The sequence below is a fragment of the Octodon degus genome, unplaced genomic scaffold (genome assembly GCF_000260255.1).
Source record: "Octodon degus isolate 3935 unplaced genomic scaffold, OctDeg1.0 scaffold00358, whole genome shotgun sequence".
NCBI lineage: Eukaryota > Metazoa > Chordata > Mammalia > Rodentia > Octodontidae > Octodon > Octodon degus.
The window spans coordinates 275459-286156 of NW_004524934.1; positions in this window are offsets into that span (position 1 = coordinate 275459).

The window sequence follows — 10698 nt, forward strand, 5'->3', positions numbered from 1 at the left end:
ATACTTCACTGTATATATATTTTAGATAATAAAAATCCTGTAATCCTAATGAAGCAGATACTCAACATCTTGAAGATACTTTCCTGAGTTGTGGAGCATAATCTACAACACCAATAGTATATGCGGTTATTATAGCATCAGTATTTGGAGTTACTGCACCCTCTCTAATGTTCATCATAGACAAAATTTCAATTTTAGTTGATAAATCAGAGAAAGAAATAACATTTGAAAACATCTGATTAGTACCAACCTCCAAATTCAAGGGTTTGTTCCAAATGTATGAGCTAAGCTCAGTATTCATGCATCAGTTGCTTTGCATGAGTCTCTCATGACTGATAAGACACAACCGTAATGCATACTAACAAAATGAAAATTTTAGATAATAAGAATCTTGTAATTCTAATGAAGCAGATACTCAACATCTTGAAGATACTTTCCTGAGTTGTGGAGCATAATCTACAACACCAATAGTATGATGGTGATTTTTGAGTGAACCACAAGGATAGTCTGATTATGTCCAAAAGGAACAGACACAATGCTTGTTTTTGAATATCCCTTTAGAGGAGTTTGTCTTGAAGGGAAATGTAATTGTCACACATCTGAAGCAGTTTAAATGCAAGCCTTTAAGGAAGGTTCAGATGACCCTGAAATGGGGGACTGTGTCCTGTTCTGTTTTTTCTTCATGAAATAACACCTCTGAGGTTTAGTTAAGAAAATGCTACCTAACTCCTTTGTAGAGTTTTGAACTTGGCTGTGATGAATTTAGAAAGATCTAGGCAGAGAAAATAATGAATTGACAAAATGCTTTGATGATACATTTCAAAGTGTCTTTATTATTTAGAAAAATAATAAACAATGAAATATAGAATAAATATACTTACTTTTATATTGGCCTGGTCATAGTTTAATTTTTTTGATTGTAAGAAGAGAAACATATATCTTAGCTATATCTTTTATTAGACTCTTTCACGTACATCCAGTCATTTAATTTTTAAAATATAAAAAATTTGTCCAGAAGCTTCACCATCATCAACCACCTATTTGCCAATCAAAAAAAATGAGAAATAAACTATTCAGTATACTTCTAAGACGTATTAGTTTTGGACATTAAATACTATGCATTCCATGATTTCTTTTTCATTATTTAATGCAAGTTTTCAAATAAATATTTTCTCCAACGGAACAGACACACTGTGTTTTGGAATATTCTTTTCTTCTTAGCTTTTTAAAACTAGGTTTCTTATCAATTTGGTTAACATAATTCATATTTAGAATATAAAATGAGAAATATATAGTAGACTTTTGATTGCTGTGATAATGCTGAAGGACGGAAACATTAAGCAGAGAAGGGGAGGCAAGGGACAAAGGGATTGAATATAGAAAAGGCAGCTGTATAATATAAATCTATCAAGAATCTATTAAAAACTATTACAGTCTGCTCACCTACCAATAATTTTCTGTGATTATGCAGTTTTCATAATCGGTGTTTATCTCTTATTTTGAAACCCAAGCTACTTGAGAAGACATTAAAGAACAATGAAATATTCAAATGTTGAACAGAAATGAGAGAGGGAAATATAATGGACACATCCCTTGAGATGGAAAAACAAATGTAACTACAACACAGTTTATTTTGGTACATTTTAATCAGGTTCTCTTGGGAAACCTTAGATACTGAAAGAAGATATAATTTCACCTACACAGTGAGACTTTGTAAGTAGCAAAGGGAAAGACTGATGTAATACTGAGTTTGCTAAACATGTTCTAATTATTTTTCTAGTTATTATTTTAAATGAAGACTCATTTTGACACTCTAATAATTTTCAATGAGACAACATGAATCACAAGGTTGGAATGTAATTGTGGTCTAAAAGAAACCTATAATCAGAGACTCAGTAGCACAAATAAAGATGGAGAAATACTTTTCCAAGAAGAATTGCAGTTATTTAGGGCAAACCATGAATTTCTCTAAATTAGCAAAATTTTACAAATTCTTAAAATACATGGTATTTAAGGATTTAGAGAAGCTACACAAAAGGTGTGACCACAGATTGCATATGTTGTTTAATTTAAGATATGCTATTAGAATTCTTTTTTTTGGGCTGGCTCAGGCTGTCTTAAGGGTGGGTCTGGTGCTGCATGTGGTGCTGGGGATCAAACATCAGTCCTTTGTCCCTGACTGATTTTGCTCAAAAAGGCACTTTAAACACCAGCCCTGATATATGTTATCAGCATAGTGAATTCCAGGGTTTGGGGTGACTTTCTAGGGACAGTGGTGGATGTTGAATAACTTAAAAATATGCCTTCTGTAGGTACCTCCTGTAGGTACTGGGAAAGAAGAGGCTGAGGATCAATTTTCTTAAGGTATAAATAGCTCATAAAGGTCATCTCATCTACCTTGATGCAAGAATGAAACATATATGACAGAGCCAGAAACTTACAGGAAAAGTCTTACTATTGCCATAGACTTGAGCTTCTGGCAGGTTTGTGAAAGCAGGAGGTGAACATTATGATAGAATGAGTAGTAAAGAAATCTGTTCTAAGAGTAAATTAAATAATATATTTTTTTCTTGTGGAAAAAAAGAAGTAAATGAGTAAATATTAAAGTTTTGTTATTGTTAAGCTTTGAACTATAATTAACAATCTCTTACTGAGAACATTTTCATCAAAGTGTGACTATTATAAACATTCTTAATTGATACCCTCTAAAGCATACAAAAACACAAATATTGTTTAAAAAGAATAAAACCACACAAAGACCAACAAACAGTTTAGGATATCATCAGCATACCAAGCTTTTCATTAATAGGGGCCAGGGAGATGGATCAGTTGAATAAGCACTTGCCTGGCAAGTGCAGGGGAATGAGTTCTATCCCCGGTATCCCCCCCCCAAAAAAAAAAAAAAAAGATTTTCATAAATATTTGGGTACGCATGTTTTTTCCAAAATTCTTGGCATGAACTCAATGCCCAACATTAGCAAACTAAAGAAAGAGAGTGGGCTCTGGAGCAATCATCAGTGTGGTTTATTAAGGATATGTCATGATGGAAGTATTGGGGTCTTCCAGGGATAATGAAGTAATCTTTGTGTTAACTTCTAGAATTTGAGAACCAAAAGTTAAACATGTATTATAATAAATGATGGAAATCCCAGTTAAAATATAACCCATTCAACAAGTAACATAGGCCAGTATTTAGGATGAAAAAGTATTGGAAAAAAAAAGAATTAGAAACACTTTAGAGGATACGGCTTCACAGAACTGTTTATTTTAGTGTATTGTGTTTAACACTAAGGAAAATTATTTTTAAAGTTGCTTGATGATCACATTTATTTAAATTTTGCTTGGTGATAATGGGAGAGCTTGATGGTTGTTTTAAACTAAACTCCTTTTAAAAACTAATTTTATTGAGATAGAAATAGTAATGAGGCAGTTTCAAAACAGGTTAGTAGGACAGCTACAATAATTAATACATTGCATATTGTCTTCATAGTAGTTATTCAGAGCACAAGATGCAAACATGATATCTTGTCTAAATGGTATTAGTACAAATCTTTCTTCTCATTGAACTAAGAGAAATTAGCTGTATATCTATCCTAATTAATATACATATCTATGTCTGTATCTCTGTCTCTCTCTGTCTCTCTCTCTCTCTCTCTCTCTCTCTCTCTCTCTCTCTCTCTCTCTTCAGTATAAAACAATCCTTAATTTATAGCCCTCTTTTTGTTTACTTTAGTCAGAGATGGGTATTCCATTGCCATTAAAATATTGTAGGTGCGTGAATTAGCAAAATTACCCAATATAGTCCAGTAGTCCATAATAGTACTGGGTTATCTGTGGAACTGGCAATGTCAGAAGTTGTGGGCTTGAGCCTTTTACAGCTCAGCATATCAATATGGCATTACTTTTTATACCTCATGTTTATACTTTTCTGGTGGATGGGTAAGACTAAGATAAAGCAAGACCTATATCACAAAAACTGTATTTGTATCTGACAAGGTAGTCAAATCCCCTTAGGATTTACCCTAAGAGCCTGTACAGCAGTTTGTAGATCTTTGTCATGACTATTGCTTGACCAATTTGCTCTGTGTGGAAGCCTTAGAGAATGTTTTCTCTCTAGGTGACTCTCCTTAGGCATATTTTTTGTTAAATGTCATCCTTCTTTTGTGACACCAAATCACTCATGTTCAGAAAATTTTCAGGGCATATAAGTGAAAAACTGTTATTGTGACAGATGAAGTCATAATGAGAAAAATGGAAAACAATACAAAATATTCATGAAAAGAATGTTTAACATGATAGTAAGTTGAGAAATAAAATACTAATACTCCATTACATATAAGGTTCCAGTTACATTTTAATGAATTAATTTATTTATTTGATGCAGGGTCTTGCTATGCAGCTCAGACTCATAGCGATTCTCCTGTCTCAGCCTTCGCAGTGATGGAATTACAGGCTTCTGCCACCATGCCCGGTTCCTGCAGCAGGCATGGTGCAACCAGGCTTCTGGGACTGGCGTGACTTGTGGTACCAGGATCAAAGTCAAGTGCTTGAACTTGCCAAGCAAGCACTTAGACTGCTGAGCTATCTCCTCAGAACCTCTTTGCTAATTTCTAAGGATTATGTAAAAGAACTTATCATTGGGGCAATGGAGACACTGAACACTGCTACCCTCTTGCTCAAAGTCACTGCTTTTTCTGCTGAAGATTTTGCATACATGAATATGCAGGTTCCATAAAAAATGGAGACAACAACCATGTGAGGAACAAGTGGAAGAGGCCTTTTCCCTTAGCTCAGCTGAGGAGATATTCAGAACTCTCTTAATGATAGATACATAGAAGGTATCACTAATGTTAAGTTTCCCATGGGAATGAATAATGCCAGAAAAAAATCTCAAGAATTCTTGGAAGGCTGTGTCTGTGCAGTAGATCAGGAGCGTAGGAGAAGGGTCACAGGTTCTGGAGTCAATGATGTTTGAGTCTCAAAAATCCAGTTGAAGCCCGTTGATGAAAAAGGAAAGACAATGAAAAATCCAGCCAGCTAAGAAACAACTACAAGCTGGATGTAGATCCTGCTGTTCATTACTGTTGTATGATGATGGAGTGACTTGCATATAGATAAACAGTGTTCATAGGACAGACCAGGCAAAAGGAAAAATTCTTTTGAACCAAGGAATATGAAGAAAACAGAGGGCCATACAAGAATAAAAGGAAATGGTTACGTATCGTGCTGCATTGACAAACAAGAATCCAGGAATAGACGGTGGTGAATGAGATTCCTAATGAAGAGTAATTTCTGAGGAATAAATAAGTGTGTATTTTGAGATGTGAATCAATTAGAGTGACAGCAATAATTACCATATTTCCAGAAATACTCACCATATAAATAAACAGAAATAAGAAAATCAAGTGTTTTATATTCCCTGGCTGTTTGCACCTTTTGGAATGGTAATGTTTATCTTGAGACTTTGAATTTTGGATATGTTTAACTTTTCTTTTATACAGGGGCTCATAGCTAAGGGTTTGCTTTGTATCTTGGAGGAGATTTGGGACTAGGATTTTTCAGCAATGCTGAAACTGTTGGGACTTTAGCAACTCAGGGATGGACTAAAATGTCTTTTGCTCAAAGGGATGTGTATGAGGCTTTGGAGGTCAAGGTGTGGAATGTTATGGTTTGTGTCTAGTTGTCCCCCCAAAGCCTCATGCAGTCATGGGGAGTGACTTCTAGAATTTGAGATTAAACTCATGATCCCCTGGTATCATGGGCAATCCACTGGGATTATAGGTTTTAGTATTGCTGAGATTATGGATGTGAGTGCTACTTCCAACCGGTGGCACAGAGCCTGAATGCAATATAAGAAGGAGAGACTCTCTCTTTGTCACCATTGTCGTCTGTTGCCATTGTTGCTGTTTGGCTGCCATGAACTCCTGCTCTCTGCTATGTGCCACTCTGCCTTGGAGCCAGCTGAATATGGACTGAATCCTCCAGTAACTGTGAGCTAAATCAACCTTTCCTTCCTTCATTTTGGGTGTCGGGTATTTGTCTCTGCAACGAGAGACGAGTAACTGAAATGTTCCTCTTCTGTACATTTTCTGTATAGATACAAGGATCATGGAATATGCAACTTTATTTTAGCAATTTGCTCACTTCTGATCACTTTGACACTGGTTGTGTCATCTTATGCAAGCATCATAAGAACAATTCTAAAGATCTCTTCTACCCAACAGAGAACAAAAGGCATTTTCTATCTGTTCCTCACACATGATTGCAGTTACTATCACTTATGGCAGCTGCATTTTTATGTCTATTAAACCTTCTATAGAGGATAGGGTGTCTCTAAAGAAGAGGATTACAGTACTCATAACTTCAATTGCACCTGTTCTGTATATATATATATATATATATATATATATATATACCCTAAGAAATGAGCAAGTGAAACAAGGAGTGAAGGGTTTGTTTTATATTTTTTTTTGGAGTTAAGGATTTGAAAAAAAAAATCCTGTACCTTTAATACGTTGAAATGATAGTTTGACTTTTATAACTGTACTAGTAAAACTTGGAAATTATAGCTTTTATCAGCTACCTTTTAACACCTTCATTTATTTTTATATTATAATAGTGAAAACTTATTCATAAACATCCATTCAATATTCTCCTAGATTTTTAACCTTTTAATGGTATTGTTTCAGGCAGCTGAGTTAGACAGTAGTATTATAGGCAGTCAGCATGTCTAGGCAACAATATGGAAGATAAGATGACTTTGCAATTTGGGGAGAGACAGATAGCCCTGCTCTGGGCCAGACCTCAAAGCAAGAGAGCAGACAAATGCATACCTCTTTAAGGATAGATATCAGGGATCGATATGCTAAATAGATCTTTCCCCTTAAGGACACTTGGAAGAGTCACTAACCCAGTCCCTTACAGGAAAAGCCCCTGTTCTGTATTTATGCCCACTTGCTATGTGACTCACTTCCCCATTCGGTCCTGGATTTAATCAATTTCACCTGAGAAGTAGTGCTTGTAATCTTATTAGTTGACCAACTAGTTTTGTCCCACCTCATGCCAGCCTAGCAGGTTCCAATGTTTTCCATCTTGGACCTGCCACGCCACATGGTTTTAATCTATAAAAAAGCCTGGAAGGGCCAGTAAGCTATCTCAGTGGTCTAAAGTGCCTGCTTAGGCAAGCTTTGGCAAGCATACAGGGACTGTGGTTTGATCCCTGGCACCACAAGCTGTGCCAGTCCTGCCCCTAGAGTGGGTTGAGATGGCCACAAAAACTAAAAAAAATAAATAAATATTAGAGTTTAAAAAAGAATCCCCTGGAAGAGACAGATTTTTGGGAAACTAACTTGGGTCCCCCGTTGTCCTCTCTTGGACAGGCGTTTTCTTTTCCCCAGTAAATATACTTGCTCTTAACTTTCCTTTGTTCCTAAAATTCATTCTTTGATTTTGTAGAACACAAATTCAATCCAGATATCTTTCAGGTTGAGAGTTTCATTTCCTTATATCAGTATTTCCTGCATCCTTGGTTTTCTCTTATGCATTCTACTATCATTTATTCTCTCAATTTAATTCTCCGATATTCTTTACCCTGACAACATTCTTAAACAGATGAGATGACAGTGGAATACAGTTTCAGAGAAATGTCAGATTGCTTTGGATTACCACCTCTAACAACAAAGCAGGCTGATTCTACTCTTAGGATTTAGATTAAAACTCTTTATGAGGAAATGCTTTTGTTTTTGAGAAACTTGCATATTCCAGGCTGGCCTTGAAGTTGCTATGGAGCTCAGGCTGCCCTTAAACTCATGGGGAGCCTCCTGTCTCAGCCCTCACCCTTCCAGGGTGCTGAGATTACAGGCGTGTACCACCAACCCAGCTAGGAAATAGTGTTCTGACAACCACGTTTAGTGTCTTGGAAAGACCGTTGACTCGGAACATAGGAGACCTGAGCATGGTGGGTTCTAGACAAGAAGCAGAAGGGCATCCGTTCACCCTCTGTGAACTCAGGTCTCTGGGTCATGCTAGTCTACAAGTCCGTCAGCATTCAAGATCATGTGTATCTTTACTTTTACCCTCACAATGTCCGTGTGAAAGTTATTGGTACAAAAAAAAATAAATAAAATAACATTTGCACCCGACACCAGAGGGAGCCTAAAGGACAAAGCCCAAGTTACCTACCTGGAGCAGTTAATCAAGCAGTTGGGTTTGACTTCCCTGAGTCCCGTTTTCTGATATTCCTCTAGGAAGGCGATGTCCAGAAGTCGTACAGTCTCTGAGCTCAGGACAGATAGCTGCTCACTTCACCAGATCTTCACTCACTAGTGGCACTGCGCAAGCACTGTCCCTATTCTATTACTGTGACGAAGAACAGACGTGGCAAGGAGCGGTTGGCTGAGCAGCACAAAAGAGACCTCGGTGGGATGGCTGCTCCTCCTGATTGGGTGGTTGCATCAAAAAAATGAATGATCAAATGCCTATTGCAGATGGAAGATGCCAAAAGATATTGGAAACAGGAAACATCATCAAATGCCCTAGTAGACTTCCTGGAGCCTGGGAGGTGTGAACGGCCCCAAAGAGACACTGAAAAAGTCACAGAAGATGTGTCAGGCTTGGTTAATCGGCAAGCCCAGAATTGTTTAGGATAGGTTGTTTTATTTTGTTTATTTATTTATTTCTTTATTTTGGTGGGGGATATGGTGGTTTGAGACAGGGTCTCACTATGTAGCTCACTGCAATCCAGGCTGGCTTCCAATTCGTGGGCATCCCTCCTGCCTCAGCCTCCTGAGTGCTGTGATTACAGGCATGTACCTCCATGCCCCAAGATGGCGGAAGCTCTTGCACTGGCCCTTGTGTCTAGGTTTGTTCCCAGCCTGGCTTTACGGTGACGGGGACCATGGTGTCCCCTTATCTGAGGGGCATGGTGTTGGCAAGCATTCTCTCCCACTGGAGGTACTCTGTCCTAAGTGACCCTCAACACCTAGCATGATATAAATATGGTGAAGTACCTGTGGAAAGAGTAAGGACCCTGAGAGTGCTCAGATGCTCAGTGCACACATGGCTCTCAGCCCATTTCCCGTGTGACCAGCTGAGTCTGCAGGTGCAAGTGCTGAAGACAGGCGGCTATACCCCAGCTTGTGTTCAGCTTGGAGCAGGCATCCAGAGAGAACAGAGTAGGCAATGGATTCCATGAGCTTATGTAACTTCCTAGTTGGGCAGTGACCTCTGAAGCTGTGGTGGTGGTGGGAGGTTTGGGGTGGGGTAGGGGACTCAATCTCTTCATGTTTGCCTTCCCTGTGTCTTCTTTCCTTTACTCCAAGAGCGCTACAACTTCTTTCCTGCCATCCTCTGCCCTGTCTCTTCCTCTGAGCAGACTCAAGTGGCCTGGGCTTGGGCTGTGACCCTGGATTGCTGGGTGAAGGTCTGAGCCCATGCCTGGAAGCTGCAGGATTCCTGCACAGCACTTTCTCTCATTTCCCTCATAATGTCACATGGCAGGAGTGTCTTCTAATTCTCCTGATTGATAATTGTGGGTGTGGATGGGGCAGGTAATTTGCATCACAATGTAAGGAGGCTAGAGAAGCTAGCAAGCTGCCTGAGCTGCTGCCCCTCTCATTTGCTCTCTTATGCTTTGCTGCCTCCCTCCCCAAAGAAAGGTTGTTCTCTGCCAAGTACCACTCAGTCTTGGAGCCAACTGAGTATGGACTGAAAACTCCAGTAACTGTAAGATAAATTAACCTTTCTTTTCCTCATTTTGAGTGTTGGGTATTTGTCCCAGCAACAAGAGAAGAGTGAGACACCATATATCTCAGCTAAAGAGATAGATTCTGTTCAGCTGGGAAGGGGATCAACAGATAGAAGTGGAGAGGAAGGGGAGGGAAAAGGATAAAAAGAATTTAGATGAATTATGTACAGGTACCAACTCCCCACAAGGAATGTAAGGAATGTAATCATTATGTGATGCAATTGTGCATAGTACTAATAAAAATATAACTTGAAAAAAATCAGAATTATGTTATTCTTCACATAAATGCATGCATTTATTCATTCAATAAAAAAATTAGTCATTTTTACAGCTGAAAATACAATGTGTAATATGCCTGTAGAAAAAAAGACTTCATGATTTTTCAAAATATTAATGCATAACAGAGCCCGGGGAGATAGCTCAGTGGAATAAGCACTTGCCTGGCTATCTCAAGGACCTGAGTTCAATCCCCGGTTCCGCAAAAACAAAACAAAACAAAACAAAACAAAAATTAATGCGTAACATATTGTCAATATGTTTCTTATAAATACTTGGTTGCCTGATTGAATATAATTACATATCTTTTTTATACAATTATTTTAAGTTAAATTTAAATTACATAATATCAAGTGAACTTTTCAATAATCATATAGTGAAATAAATTTGTCAAATATGTATATAGCCAGGGGAATAATCTACTAGCATATGAGAGACTGGGGAAATGGCTCAGTAGAATAAGCACTTGCCTGGCAAGCGCAAGGGCCTAAATTCATTCCCCAGTTATGCCAAAAAAAAATAAATAGATAAAAATTAAAAAATGAGTAACTGAAGGATGGTAAATAAATATGTATACATAGCTTAATTTTTAATAAATTAATCTAATGAAGGGATAATAAAAAATTTGTAACATTATTTTTAATATTTTCCTGGAAAGAATTTTGATTAAACATTGC